Consider the following 18,985-nt stretch of genomic DNA (forward strand, 5'->3'; position numbering starts at 1 on the left):
TATGTTGCTTTTAACCTTATAGAAACAGAAAAGGGGCATTGCACATATATATATATATTTTTACTTCTGTGGTAAACCTGTGCAAACATGAATCATAAACGAAGGTATATGAGTTATATAAAATTACATTTAAAAAAATGTAAAGTACTTTTTCCTGCCAAATATAAGAAGTGCAGTCTTTTTTTCAGCATAATACTGGTCATTATGAATTTAAGTTGTTAACCTTTTCAAACTAATTTCTTCAAGCATTAACCAGACAGTCTGTATACTTCTCAGATCACCATGTAACAATTCACTGCCTCCCTCCGTGCCAGGAACACCAGCCTATTGACAGTTTCTGGCTTCAAAGTTGCCCTGTGGCATGTGACCACATTGCCCCCAGTGCTAAATGCTCTCTCAGAGGGCGAACTTGTGGCATGGATGCATAAGTATTTCTTTGTCACACAACTCACTTGTGGGAAGTTGGATGCGTGAACTCGCCACCATTCCAAAGGATCAGACTCACTGTCTGCTGCCATCATCAGAGTGTAGCTGTCCAGCTCTTGCTCAATGACCTGTCTCTGGGTTCTTAAGGCAGGTGCACTACTGGTTTTCTTAAAGAAGCTCCCAAGGCTCTTCTTGGACTTCTTTGCTGATTGTGGAGCAGTGGCAGCTTCTTTCGCTCTCTCACTCTGGTCCTCTTCAAAAGAGAAGTCTCCCACGGCTGTGTTCCCTACCAGGAGGGCTTCTGTCTCGGAGGAAGCTCTCACCTTCACCTCCACCAGATTCTCAGTGGTCATGTAGGTGGTCTTCAACCTTGGGTCCAGAAAGGTAGCCATGGTGAGCAGCTCATCTGTTTCAGGGTCGGTGTATTTGTCATTCAGGTAATTGAGGACCCTCATCTTAATCTCTCGGGTCAATTTGGCTTCGCCCTCATTTGATTTCAGAACCTTCCGTCTTGAACAAATGGAGGACCAGCTTCAGATAGGACACAATCACGTATGTCTCTCCTGACAGGGCATCTGTGAAATCCTGGAGGGGCTTAAGGGCTGCCATGATAGATTCAAAGACCTCAATGTCTTGCCAGGAGGGTGAAAGGTGCCATGTTTTTTTGTCTGCTGCCAGGACTTGTGTGATGGCCTTTCCCTGCTCCAGGACGCTTTCCATCTGCAGTCGAGATCCCCACCTTGTCGGGGATTCCGTGATGAGCTTGTGGAGGGGTAGGCTCAGTTTATCCTGTGCACTTGTCAGGGCCTTCTGCTTCTTCCAACTATAGGAAAATGTGCTGACCACTTTCTTGCACACTCCTGTGTCCCGGGAAACCCGAGGTTCGTTTTGGACACTCCTCTCTGCAAAATAAAAAGGTGAAAAATAATTACATATGAATCACAATTATTCAATAGAAATAACATAGCATCTGCTGTAATTACAATAATTTACAGCATGGACACTGGACATGATTACAAATGTAATCCATCTATAGATTTATATACAACTGTTGTGATTAAGAGAGCTATGTTGCTTTAGAAAACTGGATAATTTATTGAGTAGGCTATTTATTATTGAAAGAGAGAGGATAGATTAATATATTGAAACCATAGGCTAATGTATCTATTATAAATAAAAGCAATGTAATCCATGTAATGTTTGGATATTGCACACATTTACAAATTACAAATATTCTAGATTTGCATAGCTGTATATATTTGGCTTAACATATAAGGAGCAGGCAGTGTAGTCAGCTCTAACTTTAAACAGAGGAGATAAGGAATACAATAGTTATTCTGCATTTTAAATAATGTTGTTTTTAAGTTACATTATTATTCTACCTAGCTCTGTGTTTTGGACTTTGAAACTTACCAATAGCAATGTGTACCCTGTTTCCGAAACACCCTAGTCTTGTCTAGTAGAAAGAGGAGGAAGGGAAGCGCTACTAAGGTACACAATAGTAAATGTTGGTAGACAGAAGGTGCTCTTTGGTCAAGGGGGTGAATTGGTCATTAAAAAGAAAGGAGGACCAAGGCACGCTTCATATAATTAATTAAAATGCCTTTATTAGTATGGCATGTTCAATAGAAAGAATATATATATTTTTTAAAGTCCTAGTCTTGTCTATTTGTTCAGCTCCAATGCTTTGACCATGTTCGATCCGCTGTCGGTAGTCATACATACTTGACGCGACTCTTTCAAGCCCCAGGATGAAAGTGCCTCCCTTAGCCGAGCTACAATTATTTCTCCGGTGTGGTCATCTGGGAAATAAGAGGTCTGATGGCATTTGCTTTGCAGCTTCCAGTTGTCGTCACTGTAATGAATCGTGAGGCTAATGTATGGCTCTGTGGTCCGGCTTGACCATAAGTGGTAGAGAAGAATGCAGCGTTACAGATTTCGTTGGCAACTTTGTCCCGACATTCTGTGTAGAGTTCTGGCAGACATGTTTTGCTGAAGTATTTACAGCTCGGGATCTCGTATCTTGGGTCTAGAGTTCGAATCATCTTTCTGAAACCGTCTTTCTCCACAGTTTGAATTGGTTCCATGTCTTTTGCTATGTGATACGTAATTGCACTCGTTATCTCATTCCACATCTTGCTCTTGTCATAGGGAGTACCACTAACGAATGATGCCTTGAGGGACAGCTGAGTGCGGGTCTGGCTTGAAGATGTCTTGTGACTTGCTCCGCTGCTCCGGGAGTTTGTTGCACGCATTCTGGTAGATTCTTCTTATTCGCGCACATGCAGGGTTTTCAGGTGGTGAAAATGATTGCTGGTGTTTCCACCTTTGGCTAGCACAATGCGTCGACAACTAACACAGTACTGTTTGCCTTTGGCTAGCACAATGCGTCGACAACTAACACAGTACTGTTTGCCTTTGGCTAGCACAATGCGTCGACAACTAACACAGTACTGTTTGCCTTTGGCTAGCACAATGCGTCAACACAACTAACACAGTACTGTTTGCCTTTGGCTAGCACAATGCGTCGACAACTAACACAGTACTGTTTGCCTTTGGCTAGCACAATGCGTCGACAACTTACACAGTACTGTTTGCCTTTGGCTAGCACAATGCGTCGACAACTAACACAGTACTGTTTGCCTTTGGCTAGCACAATGCGTCGACAACTTACACAGTACTGTTTGCCTTTGGCTAGCACAATGCGTCGACAACTTACACAGTACTGTTTGCCTTTGGCTAGCACAATGCGTCGACAACTAACACAGTACTGTTTGCCTTTGGCTAGCACAATGCGTCGACAACTAACACAGTACTGTTTGCCTTTGGCTAGCACAATGCGTCGACAACTAACACAGTACTGTTTGCCTTTGGCTAGCACAATGCGTCGACAACTAACACAGTACTGTTTGCCTTTGGCTAGCACAATGCGTCGACAACTTACACAGTACTGTTTGCCTTTGGCTAGCACAATGCGTCAACACAACTCACACAGTACTGTTTGCCTTTGGCTAGCACAATGCGTCGACAACTAACACACAGTGGTGTAGTGGTCCCTGGAGAAGTGGGTATACTCTCAGTATTCACCTTTTTTTTTTTAAGTAGTCCAGAAAAAAGCCCTGTTTTAGAAACAGTGACATGTAAGACTATGATTTAGTTTACCCAAAAATATGTAATTTCTACTTGCACACTATTATAAAATGATCATGACTTGATAGGAGCAGTTTGTAGTTACTACTGGTCACAAGAGCAGCCTGGATGAATGTAAAATGTATTTATCATGAGGCAAACAGGAAATGGTGTTTCGATTATTTTTTGCACATTTATTTAAATAAAATACTTCAAATCTGAAGGTGACAATGCATCCTTGTTCATATTGCTATATGCTTTGTTTTGAACATGTTCATTTACCGGTAAATCATTCAACAAAATATGTTGCAACAATATTTAGTTAACAATTAACAAAAATATATGCATTAACAACACATCAACAGTGATATACTCTCTCAACCCAGCACTGGGTTTCTGACCTTGCTCATACTACAGTATATTCCAGACAAATTTGCTTTCTGCAGGAGCTTTCACACTGCACTGTCTAGAACCGCACGAAGAGGCAGCACGATGGCCTCTTCAACCAGGTCCTTGTATATTTTTCTAGGATCAAACTTGGAAGTTGGTGGGCCGTTGATATTAATCATCATCAAGTTTGATATGTTTGAGATCAGAAGGACAGCCCTCTTGTCTGAGCTTATATTGTTCATAAGGCTAAAATTCCTCTCACACTCTGCTGTACCGACAGGCAGTGGTGTAGTGGTCCCCTGGAGAAGTGGGTATACTCTCAGTATTCACCTTTTTTTTTTTAAGTAGTCCAGAAAAAAGCCCTGTTTTAGAAACAGTGACATGTAAGACTATGATTTAGTTTACCCAAAAATATGTAATTTCTACTTGCACACTATTATAAAATGATCATGACTTGATTAGGAGCAGTTTGTAGTTACTACTGGTCACAAGAGCAGCCTGGATGAATGTAAAATGTATTTATCATGAGGCAAACAGGAAATGGTGTTTCGATTATTTTTGCACATTTATTTAAATAAAATACTTCAAATCTGAAGGTGACAATGCATCCTTGTTCATATTGCTATATGCTTTGTTTTGAACATGTTCATTTACCGTAAATCATTCAACAAAATATGTTACAACAATATTTAGTTAACAATTAACAAAAATATATGCATTAACAACACATCAACAGTGATATACTCTCTCAACCCAGCACTGGGTTTCTGACCTTGCTCATACTACAGTATATTCCAGACAAATTTGCTTTCTGCAGGAGCTTTCACACTGCACTGTCTAGAACGCCGAAGAGGCAGCACGATGGCTCTTCAACCAGGTCCTTGTATATTTTCTAGGATCAAACTTGGAAGTTGGTGGGCCGTTGATATTAATCATCATCAAGTTTGATATGTTTGAGATCAGAAGGACAGCCCTCTTGTCTGAGCTTATATTGTTCATAAGGCTAAAATTCCTCTCACACTCTGCTGTACCGACAGGGAATGTTTTCATACAGTTCATAAGTGGTTTTAGGTCCTTGGGCTCACTACTGGGCTCTTCCAGTAGGTCCCGCATCCCATTCAGTGCTTGGTCTGTGCACAAGTTAAATCGCTTGCGCAGTCGCTTAACTTGTTCTTCACCATGGCGGATGCTGGGCTTTGATGGCCACTTACTCTGATCAAGGATGCTGAGGTCCATGATGGTCTCATCTTCAAAAGACAAGCGTTTCTCCAGATTGTTCACAAGGCTTTGTAAGAACTGGCCTGGATTGATAGACTTCAGCTTTGCATTTGTTTTCAGGGCTATAGACCGATACTCCCCAGTCTGTTTTGCTTCTAAAGCCTCACTATATTTCTCACCTGGACTCTCTTTGAATGACTGGATCACTCTGATTGAGCGTTTCAGCAGATGCTCTGCTCTGAGGAGCGTTATAGAACGAGACTGAAGCTCCTGTGACAGGAGACTTAGTTCATGGAGAGTGTCGTACATGAGGCCAAGGTCACAAATGAATTCTGGACTTTGAACACGGTCTAACAAACCTCTGTACATCTGCCTCTCTTTGGTGGACCTCATCTCATCACTGCAAGCATTTTTAAAGTGCTGCACAAGAGCTCCGAGGGATGTCCAAACAGCACGAACAGTCCGAAAGCTACTGGCCACCCAGCGTACATCCAAGAATTTCTGCCAATGCGAAGAAGTTGTGAGCCTACTTCAGCTGCTGCATTAACAAGTTCACGTTCATTTTGTTTGACACACTATACAGAGAGTATAGCTTCTGGATAAAAGTTTTAAAGTGATTGACAGAGTTTACCTCATCAACTGCATCTGACACAGCAAGTTCAAGTCTATGGTTCATGCAGTGCCATACAAAAAGCTTTGGGAATCTCAAAGTCAGTCTGGTTGCTACTCCTGACTTCTTTCCCTAGCATGACACTGGCTCCATCAGATACAAATGTTACCCAGTTTTCATGAAGCCACTCTTCTGTAAAGCCAGCATTAGTTAAACAGGTGAGTAACGCCTGTAATATGCCATCTGCTCTCTGATTTTCCAGTTCAACAAGTTCCAGGAATATGAACTCAGGGCTTTCTTCTTGAATTGATGCTTTAATAGAAACTGTCATGACAGCTTTGTGACTTAAAGAAGATGCCTCGTCAATTAGGACAGCTAACTTACTGGATGATGCTATAATGCTACTGATGATTTTGCTCTGCATCTCACTAGCAACATGTTTATTGTATTATTTGTGTTGCACTGTAACGTGAATGAAGTATTGAGCCCATTTTTACCACCATTCAGTTCCTGCAGCTCAATGAGGCTCTCGTGGTCAGAAAAGGGTCGGTTCTTTTTGGCCAGATGGTAGGCTGTTCGAAACACAGCTTCAGTTTCCTTCATGTAGGACTCAGTCATAGTCTCCACTGCATTCTCAATGGCAGCTTCTTTCTGTTGCTCTGCCACCTTCACAGCCTGAGTGTGGGCCTTGGACAACGCATGTTTCCTCACCTTATTTCTCAAGATTGACAAACTTGTTGTTCTACTTGCCTGGCCAGACACTTGAATTTCAAAGTTCATCCATTCTCTTGAGAGCGATACACCTTGTCCTTGCTCCTTGTCGATCCCAATGGAGTTCACACTGCTACAGACCAGACATCCTGCGAAGCATAAACAAACAATGTAACTACTCCTGTATCCACAGCTGTACGTGTGCATGGTCCTTTACACACACACACACACACACACACACACACACAAAAGTTATCTGTGCCCACTGTTTCAGAAGTTACCCAAACTAGCAATCTACCTAAACTTACCCAATTTTTTTGTTTTTGGATCCCAACCAGGGGTTCTTGGATTTGAAGTCTTCTGTTTGTTTAGCACTCCACAGGTCTGGCCAGTCATTATTGATGTCTACAGACAACAACAAAACTAATTATGCATCTCCCTGTCTCTCTCTCTCTCTCACACACTTACACACACACACACACACACACACACACACTACTGTGATCACAATAGTCATCAGCAAGACATGGGTCCCCCCTCTTTACATTAACAATCTGCATAACCAAGTGGAAATATTTTCAGCAAGTGAAGCTGAAGCATACAGGAGATTAGTGAGTGAAATACTTGGGAGAGTTTATTTAACAAAAAAACAACAAATTTAACACAAAATGTTATATAACAGTAGCATTGTAAAAACAAACATGGATACAGACAAAATAAATAGAAGGGCAATAAAATAAATAACATCACACAGAAATTCAAAATGAGGCTTAATCTGTCAAAATCACCTTTTGTTACAGTGTGAGGCTTCGCCTTTTCAATAAACTGGAGATGCAATTTACTGCCTGTGTGTTCTGACCTGGTGGTGGTAGACTGGATCCTTCTCTATGCTCACACTGACTTGCCTGGCTAGCTCCCGGTTGAGAGCTGCCAGGGCTGCTGGTTTTAGGGGTGGGGTCTGCCTGGGCCTGATCTGGGCCTGATTTGTGCCTCTTTACAAAAAAAGTCTGCAATATCTCCCTTCCTTTTCATGGTTACCTGTCCCTATACAAAATAAGACAGCCTGATTAGACCTCAATATTGTTTTAGGCTGAATCTTAAACTATTTGTCCCCATTCTTGTGTTTTAACTTACTTAAAAATCAACTACCAGCTTAGCTACTATGCAATTAAACTAGATCATATAGGTTAGTTAGGGCTAAGTAACTTGGCTAATGTTATAATTTAGGGCTTAGTAACTTGGCTAACGTTATAATTTAGACCTTTACAATAATAAACAAGCTTCATAAACATTGAGATAATCAGTTTCATCAGTCTGGTATGAAATTCTTATGAACTGGGTTGATTAAACACTTACTGAAAACCAACAATCGCCCGGTTTCCCCACATTATCCCAATCTACGTAGCTAGCTTCACAACGTTAGCCGACTACTCGCACTAACTATTGGCGGCAACATCTCTTCTCCTCTAAATGTGCAGTCACTGGCAATTTGCCAGTAGTTTAAAATAATGATTCATTTGGAAACCACCTTAAAACTTACCTCAGAATGATGTCTTCCATCAACTGGGGTGGCACACCGCCGCTTGTGTCCTTTCTTCATCCGTTGTTTGGTCTGCTGCCGTTATCGTAGTCAAGTGGCACCGGCACCTGAGTTTTTTTTTTTTTTTTCACTGGCACCTGAGGTATTAGCGATATTTTCCTCGGCATGACCCGCCCTACTCTGCCTCTGATTGGCTCATCAGTCCTCATGCCTAAAGTTAACCAATCTAATCAGTGAAAGCAGCAGTACCAGCCAATTAGAGGCAGAGGAGGGTGGGTCATGGCTTCACTATCCCCGGGGAAGAAAATAGGCAATCTGACTCACAGATATTACTGAATGATGCGCATCAGGGGGATTTAGAAGTGGGTATACGCAATGCTGACTGAAAAATAAGTAGGTATACGCCGTATACCAGCGTATACCCTGGACTACACCTCTGCTAACACAGTACTGTTTATTGGTCGAGGTCGGATATCTTAAAACCAGTTCCAAACGACAGAGGCCCCCTTTTTTCAACCCAATTCTTTGTCGTCCTGCAAATCAACCTCAATAGCGTTATCAATAGTGTCTTCAGTCATCCTCAATGCTTGCTTACACTTTTGCGCTTGAGTTTCGGACACTTTTGCTAACGAAAGGAGTTTACTTCACTAAATGTTTGCTTACTCTGCAGTTGCGTATGCTTGTTTGTTGACTTTGATTGGCAGGCAGATTGCGCGTAACGTCCATGCTTCTAGTTTTTTTATTTGCTAAAAAGGCTATGTTTTTAGTAAAATAAACAATTTGAACTAGCCCACTAGGCTGGATCACTCGACTGAAATTTTGATCGAAACAAAAACGCCTTATTTCATACATTTATTAATTTATCATGATATGCACGATATTGCAAAATCCATATCATGTCACAACGTCATAGCGGTATTCACGTTCATACCGGTATACCGCCCACCCCTAACAACAACTGAACTTTTCATTTTCCTGGGAGAAAGAGAGGGTGAGTGAAATGGCCTGCAATCTCTTTGATTGTAAATATCTGCCAAGGCCTCGCGTTCCTTTGAAACATATTCAGTTGACTTGGCTGTGTTTCCTAACGAGTGCACAAAACAGACGCTACCTAAAGCTTCAGAAGTGTTTTTGTGACATTTCTGGGAGACAGAATCAATATCCAATTGACTGTGTGCTATTTTCTCCCCCCTGAGCTGCAATCTGGGATGGACCGGGACCTGTGTTTGATCAGCTTTGACTAGCGCTTTCCCATGCGGAACAGAAAACAGAACATGGAATATGCGGAACATTGAATACAGAACACATGGAACAGAACAGAGAAGTTGAACAGCAGGTGTTCTGTGGTTAACTAGTGTTCGGGCTCTGGAATGGAATGATGGATGTGATGCTCCTGTTATTACAATGACATAATTAAAACCGTGTTAATGGAACGGCTGTATGGTTAGCTGTGTGTGGTGTGGTGGTAACCATAGATACATGGTAATAGGTAGGGCCGGGACGATACCAGTATCGCAATACTCGTTAGTATCATGGCAAGGAAACAAAACACAAAGTGAATGTAACTTCTTTAGGAAAACAAGCCCTAATGTTGGAAAGAAACATTATGTTGTCATCCAGAGTCACGTATTTATTTTCCAAGCTATAGCACATAATATTTTACATAGTAGGTTTTTAAAGGACCAAAGAGTTCTCTCTGCTTTGTGTTTTAATTTTTGCCATGGAAAAAACATTGCGATACTGGTATTGTCCCGGCTCTAATAATAGGGGACTGGTTTATAATCCCAATGATTGATAGAATAGAACGGCCATTTATGCCATGCTGTGTCAGGTGATTAGACATTTTCGTGTTATAGGATTTACAGCGGGATATAAATAATTGGGCTGTTTGTTTTGTGTTTACTGTACCTCCCCCCTATGTGGTTACACTGTCTGTCACTGCCCTCGGAATGGGACTATGGTGAATGTATTGTTTCAGTGTAGAATAAACAACTTTTGCAAAAGGTTATGTAGAGGTAGAGTTCATACCTATTCATGGTGATAGTAAATAAAGGTTTTCATCGCACAGAGTGTTGGACACTTCCTTTAAGTTCAGACAATAGTTATTATTTTGTTCGCTCACTCTCCTCCCTCTCTCTCTGTCCCTCTGTCCACTGTGGGTCTGCTCCACTTTACTGCCCGTACCTCTGTCCACTGTGGGTCTGCTCCACTTTACTGCCCGTACCTTGTTGTGCTCAGGGGAATCTCTCGGCCCACCTGTTATTTCAACAACAACAAAAACGCACAGAAATAAATAATAGTCATATATTAAAATGCTAATTCTAATGGGGATATTGGGGGTGACTCAATCATCCTGACCTTAACTCCCACTAAGAAATTACTACAGTACCACCATGGCCCGTCCCATAGTCCAGCCAAGCACCCCACTGCCTAAAGCACTGTACACACTCCATAAATTAATGTTACTGTTGCATGTTTCAAGGAAATCTGACTCTGCATTTTCATGTTTGTTTGATATATTTAGAATGGATCTTAGTGTTATTATATCTTGAATAGTAAGTAGTATTAATATGCAGTAATTTGCAATTACTCCTCAAAATGTTGATTAATTCAAAGTAGGCTCATTTTCAACTATTCATTATCTGTCGTACATTTAACCATACATTGACAGTAATTATTATTATGTGTGTAGCCTACACTATGCAATGCATCATTGTTTTCTAAACAACAACTGCCAATACAAACAAACCATTAGTTTAAGTCAATCAATCAAATGTATTTTATGAATCCCTTTTTACATCAGCAGTTGTCACAAAGTGCTATACAGATACCCAGCCTAAAATCCCAAATAGCAAGCAATGCAGACTTAGAAGCACAATACTCATTTGTGGAGTGTACAAGACTCACGTGTGACGTTGTCAGTGCTGTGGTATTGCTGTGTAGATCCCTACAGGATAAAAGTGCTGTATCTGATTCAGTAAGCCCAGAGGTCTGCTTCTGCTCTGCTCTGCTCTCCCTCCGCTTGACATGCCAGCAGCTACCTGAGGCTTGCTATTCAGAGAGGGAGAGGGAGGGAGGGAGAGAGAGGATAGCATGCCATGAGTTGCTCCAGTTGTGATTTGATGCGAGTGTAGAATTTAGCATATGATGATCACAGCTTCCACCTCCCCCCAAGATGACGACATTTGGTCCATTACTGGTAGTACAGTGTTGCCATGAGCCATAAATATCAGCCAAGTTTATGAGTCATAATTCAATCCGTTTTCACACGCCAGAATGTGTTATTTTTAGGTGCACCATTTATTGCCGATTAAAACAAATATATATATATATATATATTCTCTTTGCAGTGCGACGGTAGTGTTTAAATGTTAACAGTCACAGATCTATTGCCTAACACTCTCTAGTGTACCTGGCTTCTCCAAGCTCCAGACCTCACACACCGGCTGCCTGGTTACTCTGTGGCATTTCAATCATCATAAGAAAATATTGCGGTGGGAAAATGTCTTTGCTTGGCATTTGTTCAGGGTAAAATAGGTGTTGAAACTGTATTCATTGAAATGTAAATGTCCTGTTCAAACGAAGGACAGTGGGCGCTGCTGGCAGGTCTGTTAGCCGCTCGTGATAAAGGCATCAGCCGAGTCGACACTGAATAGGGTTTTGGTGAGATATTGCCGGGGAGGATGTCAAATGAAAAGAAAAGAATGCAACATTTTAAATGCTTTCTTTTATTTTCCAAGAATACGTCTTTGATTGAGTGAGAAAAGCCACACAGCGCTGTGCGGTGAAGGAAACATGACTCTTCACCAGTAAGATTCACACTTGACAAAAGACTGAGGATGAAGCCTTTTCAGAGACAGCTTTTCCAATTAGACACATTCAAGGCCCTGTGATGCTTTACTTAGGATACATAAAAATAAATGTAATTAAACATATGATTTCAAACCCATAACTATTCTGTCAGAGAAAAATCATTGTCAGTGGGAACACAAAGACCTAGCGCTTTACTATTGACAGAGACGCGCAGTGTTCATTGAATTGGTTGGTAAAAAGTATTCGCAACGTCTAGATGGAGGCCAAATTAATTCTTAATTAAAGGATGGCCAAGGATAGGCTACATAACATAAAATCCTTTTTTTTAAATAACATTGAGATCATTTGATCTTTGAACTACAGTACCATTCTATAGTTTGGACACACATACTCATTCAAAGGTTTTTCTTTATTTTTACTATTTTCTACATTGTAGAATAATAGTGAAGAGACATCAAAACTATGAAATAACACATATGGAATCATGTAGTAACCAAAAAAGTGTTAAACAAATCAAAATATATTTTATATTTGAGAATCTTCAAAGTAGCCACCCTTTGCCTTGATGACAACTTTGCACACTCTAGGCATTCTCTCAACCAGCTTCATGAGGTAGTCACCTGTAATGCATTTCAATTAACAGGTGTGCCTTGTTAAAAGTTAATTTGTGGAATTTCTTTCCTTCTTAATGCGTTTGAGCCAATCAGTTGTGTTGTGACAAGGTAGGGGTGGTATACATAAGATAGCCCTATTTGGTAAAATACCAAGTCCATATTATGGCAAGAACAGCTCAAATAAGCAAAGAGAAACGACAGTCCATCATTACTTTAAGACATGAAGGTCAGTCAATACGGAAAATGTCAAGAAGTTTTAAAGTTTCTTCAAGTGCAGTCGCAAAAACCATCAAGCGCTATGATGAAACTGGCTCTCATGAGGACCGCCACAGGAAAGGAAGACCCAGAGTTACCTCTGCTGCAGAGGGAAAGTTTATTAGAGTTACCAGCCTCAGAAATTGCAGCCCAAATAAATGCTTCACAGAGTTCAGGTAACAGACACATCTCAACTCTTCAGAGGAGACTGCGTGAATCAGGCCTTCAGGGTCGAATTGCTGCAAAGAAACCACTACTAAAGGACACCAATAATAAGAAGAGACTTGCTTGGGCCAAGAAACATGAGCAATGGACATTTGACCGGTGGAAATGTGTCCTTTAGTCTGATGAGTCGGAGACGGAGAGAAAGACATAGTGTGGGTGTGTGGGTTGTCTTCAGCGACATGATTGGATTGACAAGGTTGAGGAGGGAGGTGTTTTAAAAGGTGTTTCGATTGTCATCTGTGACTGTCTGAATTAGATAGAGATAGACTTGAAGGTGCTATCTCTGATACATTTCATGACAGCCAGCCATTGATTGAAGCTAATGTATGTGAACCCTACCCACTGTCAAGAAAGACCAGAGAGTTAAGTTAAAATAAGTAGTTCTTTGTTCATTCGAAACTTGTTTTTCCCCACAATCTGAGAAAGCAGCCTAAAATATCTGTTGCAATATCTTTTTGTTGGACAAATGCATGCCAAAAGAAATTCAAATCACTCATCAGTGAAAAATGCTTCTTTAAATATATCCTATTCTAGATCCTACGGTGATCATCTACTGTAACACATTTACATTTATAGGATTAAGGATTATAAAGGATTATAAAACATTTCATATCCACTTTAAGACATATCATATTAATTTTAAGACATTTTCACTATGACAACCACACTTTTACCAACCATTGTAAATCATACTAACCATTTTCTCTCTGTTTCTATCTCTTCAAAACTCAGGCACCCTTCATACATCTGTGTTGAGGTATCATTACCTGCTAATGTTTTTCTTCCTCCTTGCTTTAAGGAAACCAACTTTTGATGTATTCTTATTTCAAAGAAAAAAACATTAATATGTATTACATGGATACAGAAGGAGAAAAAAAATACATTTAGGAGTTTTTATTCAAATTGTATTAACTCAAGGTAAAAAATGTGACCAGAAATCTAAAGATGTGTAACCTGCATATTTCCCTGTTCAATGAGACATGATAAACGTGCCAGGGGGAGAATGGATCACACACACCCACTGTTCCAATCATCACAGATAATTAAGCTAGAGGACCAGGGACCTAATTTAAGAGCCTATTTACCATACGCTTGCCAGCCATTCAGCAGGACTGCTGCTCCACTGCTTGCCTACTGGAGAAATTGAGTAAAACTGGACCAAAAAAATCTTGAACAAAATCTACACTGTTTAGAACTCATGAACGAACACCCTAATTATTTATCTACTAAGGTTGAGATGATACTATGAATATTAACAATTCATAATTTCAACATCGTATCCACCGCATTGAATCCCAGTTGATTGGTGTTTATTCTGACGATAGATACAAGGAAGCACATTAGATGTGCAGAACAACAGTATGTTGATGGCTGTAGATACGTGATTCGTGGCTTGCATGTCAATATCAAACTGGCCATTTTGTAATCAAACATCATAACAATGACAAGAATAGTACAAAATACAATAAATGTAAGTACCTGATGATAGATACTGATGATCAATATTCCAAGATAGCGTAGCAGTGCGGTCGTTTTCTCTTGTGTGTCCATGTAAATAGCCTGTTTTTTTGTTAGTTGTTTTGGTATTTTACGTATATATTTCCCTATCACACTTTTCATCCTTCTACTAAATATACTTTCCTGCAACCCGCCTCACTCAATGTGGAACGGATTCTATTATTTACTCACCTTTATCTAGAATCTCCAGTTGAAACTAGCCAGCCAGCTAACTAGCTAACTAGCGGTTTTCACCCAGAACATCGGATTTTCTGCCGGAATAACTGAATCACTGGACCTTAACACCAGATCTAGCTAGCCACAACCGAATGGATGTCTCTGTAGGCTAATCACCACTGCCCCCGTAGCACCAGTTAGCCTTGAGCCTTGAGCTAGCCCCAGCTATCTACCTCTCTGTCTACCGGACGGGAGTAGCTAGCTAACCAGCTAACTAGCTACTTGCTATTAGCCACCGTTAGCGGCTTTTTCTCCATTGTCCGTGGCCTGCACTACCTACCAGCCAGCTCTAGTCTGGACTATTATCGGCCAGTCTGCACTGTCTGCACAGCGAGTTATCGACCCAGAACCTATCAGATTTTCTGCCGGAATCACTGAATCACTGGACCTTTTAACACTGGATAATCGCAACTAGCTAGCTGCAACCATATGAACGTTGTTGTTGGCTAATCAACCTTGAGCTAGCCTTTGAGTCAAGCACATCTCCCGGCTATCTACCTCTCTGTCAACCGGACGGGACCTCCTAGAGTCGACACGGAGCCCTGCCGATCCATCACGACTGGTCTGCCGACGTAATCGTCTGTGGTTTCAACAGGCTTCCCGTTGCGATGACCACGAAGATCCATCTGCTAGCCCCGGCCCGCTAGCACACGCAAACTACAACCGTGCTTCCTGCTCGCTGTGCTGAAGCACCAATTTGAACTGCTCTCGGACTCACATATTGCTGTTCACTGGACCTTATGATCACTCAGCTGCACAGCGGATGCCTGCTGGACTGTTCATTTACACGGTACCCTGTCCTGTTTATTCTGTTTAGCCTCAGCCCAAACTTTATCGCCATTACCAGTTGTTGTCTTAGCTGTCTAATAACACCTGTGATTGCTTTATGCCTCTCTCCCATGTCAATATGCCCTGCCTATTGCTGTTCCAGTTAGTTCTTATTATACACTTTCACTGTAGAACCCCAAGTCCCTCTCAAACTGCCTCAAATAGTTCCTTTGTTCCACCCCACATACACGCCGAGACCGGCTTAATCGGTGCCTCCAGTGATGCTATCTCTTTCATTGTTACCCAACGCTTAGGTTTACCTCCACTGTACTCATATCCTTCCATATCCTTGTCTGTACATAATGCCCTGAATCTTTTCTACAACGCCCGGAAATCTGCCCCCTTTATTCTCTGTACCCAACGCACTAGAAGACCAGTTTTTAAAGCCTTTAGCCGTATCCTTATTCTAGTCCTCCTCTGTTCCTCTGGTGATGTAGAGGTAAAAGCCTTGGTTTTCTGCACGTTAACATCAGAAGTCTACTTCCTAAGTTTGAGTTATTAACTGCATTAGCACACTCCGCCAACCCTGATGTTCTAGCAGTGTCTGAATCCTGGCTTAGGAAGGCCACCAAAAATTCTGAAATTTCCATCCCCAACTACAACATTTTCCATCTAGATAGAACTGCCAAAGGGGGTGGAGTTGCAATCTACTGTAGAGAGAGCCTGCAGAGCTCTATCATACTATCCAGGTCTGTGCCCAAACAGTTTGAGCTTCTACTTCTAAAAATCCACCTTTCCAGAAATAAGTCTCTCACTGTTGCCGTTTGCTACAGCCCCCCCTCAGCCCCCAGCTGTGCACTGGATACCATATGTGAATTGATTGCCCCCCATCTATCCTCAGAGTTCGTACTGCTTGGTGACCTAAATTGGGATATGCTTAACACCCCGGCCATCCTACAATCCAAACTAGATGCCCTCAATCTCACACAAATTATCAACAAACCTACCAGGTACAACCCTAAATCCGTAAACATGGGTACCCTCATAGATATCATCCTGACTAACTTACCCTCTAAATACCCCTCTGCTGTCTTCAACCAGGATCTCAGCGATCACTGCCTTATTGCCTGCGTCCGTAACGGGTCCGCGGTCAAACGACCACCCCTCATCACTGTCAAACACTCCCTAAAACACTTTAGCGAGCAGGCCTTCCTAATTGACCTGGCCCAGGTATCCTGGATGGATATAGATCTCATTCCGTCAGTAGAGGATGCCAGGTTGTTCTTTAAAAGTAATTTCCTCTCAATCTTAAATAAACATGCCCCATTCAAAAAATACAGAACTAAGAACAGATATAGCCCCTGGTTCTCCTCAGACTTGACTGCCCTTGACCAGCACAAAAACATCCTGTGGCGTACTGCATTAGCATCAAATAGCCCCCGCGATATGCAACTTTTCAGGGAAGTCAGGAACCAATATACACAAGCATTTAGGAAAGCAAAGGCTAACTTTTTCAAACAGAAATTTGCATCCTGTAGCACTAACTCCAAAAGGTTTTGGGACACTGTAAAGTCCATGGAGAATAAGAGCACCTCCTCTCAGCTGCCCACTGCACTGAGGCTAGGAAACACTATCACCACCGATAAATCTACAATAATCGAGAATTTCAACAAGCATTTTGCTACGGCTGGCCATGCTTTCAACCTGGATATCACTACCCCGGCCACCAGCTCTGCACCCTCTGCTGCAACTTGCCCCACTACTCTCGACGGGTCTGACCTAGAGTATGTGGACAACTACAAATACCTAGGTGTCTGGTTAGACTGTAAACTCTCCTTCCAGACTCACATAAAGAAACTCCAATCCAAAGTTAAATCTAGAATCGGCTTCCTATTTCGCAACAAAGCCTCCTTCACTCATGCTGCCAAACATGCCCTCGTAAAACTGACTATCCTACCGATCCTTGACTTCGGCGATGTCATTTACAAAATAGCCTCCAACACTCTACTCAGCAAATTGGATGTAGTCTATCACAGTGCCATCCGTTTTGTCACCAAAGCCCCATATAATCCCTACCACTGTGACCTGTACGCTCTTGTTGGCTGGTCCTCACTACATATTCGTCGCCAAACCCACTGGCTCCAGGCCATCTATAAATCACTGCTAGGCAAATCCCTGCCTTATCTTAGCTCATTGGTCACCATAGCAACACCCACCCGTAGTATGCGCTCCAGCAGGTATATCTCACTGGTCAAAGCCAACACCTCCTTTAGCCGCCATTCCTTCCTGTTCTCTGCTGCCAATGACTGGAACGAATTGCAAAAATCTCTGAAGCTGGAGACTCTTATCTCCCTCACTAACTTTAAGCATCAGTTGTCAGAGCAGCTTACCGATGACTGCACCTGTACACAGCCCATCTGAAATTAGCCAACCTAACTACCTCATTACATTTACATTTACGTCATTTAGCAGACGCTCTTATCCAGAGCGACTTACAAATTGGTGCATTCACCTTATAGCCAGTGGGATAACCACTTTACAATATGTATTTTTTTTTTTTTTTTTTTGGGGTGGGGTAAGGGGGGGTAGAAGGATTACACTTTATCCTATCCCAGGTATTCCTTAAAGAGGTGGGGTTTCAAGTGTCTCCGGAAGGTGGGGAGTGACTCCGCTGTCCTGGCGTCGTGAGGGAGCTTGTTCCACCATTGGGGTGCCAGAGCAGCGAACAGTTTTGACTGGGCTGAGCGGGAACTGTGCTTCCGCAGAGGTAGGGGGGCCAGCAGGCCAGAGGTGGATGAACGCAATGCCCTGAAGGTACGGAGGTGCCGTTCCCCTCACAGCTCCGTAGGCAAGCACCATGGTCTTGTAGCAGATGCGAGCTTCAACTGGAAGCCAGTGGAGTGTGCGGAGGAGTGGGGTGACGTGAGATAACTTGGGAAGGTTGAACACCAGACGGGCTGCTGCATTCTGGATGAGTTGTAGGGGTTTAATGGCACAGGCAGGGAGCCCAGCCAACAGCGAGTTGCAGTAATCCAGACGGGAGATGACAAGTGCCTGGATTAGGACCTGTGCCGCTTCCTGTGTGAGGCAGGGTCGTACTCTCCGAATGTTGTAGAGCATGAACCTACAGGATCGGGTCACCGCCTTGATGTTAGCGGAGAACGACAGTGTGTTGTCCAGGGTCACGCCAAGGCTCTTCGCACTCTGGGAGGAGGACACAACGGAGTTGTCAACCGTGATGGCGAGATCATGGGACGGGCAGTCCTTCCCCGGGAGGAAGAGCAGCTCCGTCTTGCCGAGGTTCAGCTTGAGGTGGTGATCTGTCATCCACACTGATATGTCTGCCAGACATGCAGAGATGCGATTCGCCACCTGGTTATCAGAAGGGGGAAAGGAGAATATTAGTTGTGTGTCGTCTGCGTAACAATGATGGGAGAGGCCATGTGAGGATATGACAGAGCCAAGTGACTTGGTGTATAGAGAGAATAGGAGAGGGCCTAGAACTGAGCCCTGGGGGACATCAGTGGTGAGAGCACGTGGTGCGGAGACAGA

The 18,985-nt window shown here is 42.4% G+C and overlaps 1 protein-coding gene and 1 long non-coding RNA gene across 2 annotated transcripts in view; one reads left to right on the forward strand and one right to left on the reverse strand.

Annotated features, from left to right (window-relative positions):
- The window catches only part of LOC121548727 (kelch-like protein 29), a 371,638-nt gene that overhangs the window by 171,739 nt on the left and 180,914 nt on the right, over window positions 1-18,985 (forward strand). The window lies entirely within an intron of this gene.
- On the reverse strand, window positions 6,312-8,262 carry LOC123482456. Its single transcript, XR_006657729.1, has 3 exons — window positions 8,025-8,262; window positions 6,793-6,889; window positions 6,312-6,633 (listed from the first exon to the last, which is right to left on the reverse strand). It is a non-coding gene; the product is annotated as an uncharacterized LOC123482456 (long non-coding RNA).

The sequence above is a fragment of the Coregonus clupeaformis genome, chromosome 33 (genome assembly GCF_020615455.1).
Source record: "Coregonus clupeaformis isolate EN_2021a chromosome 33, ASM2061545v1, whole genome shotgun sequence".
NCBI lineage: Eukaryota > Metazoa > Chordata > Actinopteri > Salmoniformes > Salmonidae > Coregonus > Coregonus clupeaformis.